This window comes from Myotis davidii, unplaced genomic scaffold (assembly GCF_000327345.1).
Source record: "Myotis davidii unplaced genomic scaffold, ASM32734v1 scaffold609, whole genome shotgun sequence".
In the NCBI taxonomy this organism is placed as follows: Eukaryota; Metazoa; Chordata; class Mammalia; order Chiroptera; family Vespertilionidae; genus Myotis; species Myotis davidii.
The window spans coordinates 2207688-2208882 of record NW_006300164.1 but is presented as its reverse complement, the minus strand read 5'-3'; positions in this window follow the sequence as shown (position 1 = coordinate 2208882).

Here is a 1195-nt window from a genome sequence, read left to right as displayed (position 1 = left end):
CGCCCCGCCCCGCCCGTCCACGCGTGGTTCCGGCTCAGGATGCCACGGCACGGCCGCCAGAAACCGACCACCACCCGCAAGGATTCCCCAATCGCCCGTGGAAATCCGTCCTGCTCCTGCCAGAGAAGCCACTTCCAGAGACTGGGGGACCCGGCACGCGGCCATGACTGTCCCGTCCGTCCGTCCCTCAGCGGAAAAGCCGTGCCCCAGGCTGCCGTACGCACCCTGGGGGCTCTCCAGGTCATGTGATTCCGGTTTGATTTCTCGTCCACCCTCCTTCCCTCCTGTCATTTCCTCCCTCCATTGGCCAACCTTCCAAGCTGTAATTTGTGCCGAAGTCAAACATGCCCGTCCCCCCAGACCACGTAGCCACGGTCTATGCAATAAAAGTACTTCTATATTTGCAGAAGGTCTGTCGGTCTCCCTTTATTCTCTTCCCTCCTGATCTGTATAACTGGACATTCGCGGAGGGAGAGAACTACCGGAAAACAAAACCTGTGGTAACGATTCGAGACGTCAGGCCCTTACAATATGTCACGTGACGTGGTGCACGGCCGACAGGCCAGCGTTTCAGCTGTGATGCCCAGGAAAGGGCGTTTTAAAATCCTCTGCCTCTCTCTCTCTCCGCTTCTCCCCACCCGCCCCCCACTTCCACTTTCTCTAAAAATCAATGAGAAAATGTCCTCCAGGAAGGATTAACAAAAGAGAGAGAAATAAATGCAGATTCCTGGCCCCGCCCTGCAGGCTGCTGAACTAGACACAGGGGAGGCTGTCACCTGTGCTCTGACGCCTCCAGGTGGCTCAGGCACGCTCGGGGCCCGGGGTCGCGGGCCTGGGGCTCCTCAATGCGGGGAGACAGGGACCCCGAGTGGGAAGCGGCTTTCAGAACAGCATGGGGGGGCGGCGCACAGCTGACGGCAGCCGGACGCTGGACGTCGGAAAGAGGAGGGTGGCTCCTGTCACCGGCACGACCTGTGGTCAGATGGTCGTTGGCTGCCTGTGCCAGCTGGTGAGCGAGGAGCCTGGGGCAGGTGGGCACCTGGGGTGCAGCTGGCCGCTCGGCCACCTGAGCGGGTGACACAAGAGAGAAGCTCCCGGGAGAACTGGCCGGATGAAAGGCAACAGCGCCCAGAGGCTGCGGACGGTCAGGCCTGGGAGGTGCCGTCCCAGCACCGTCCGATAGAGAACTGAGAAG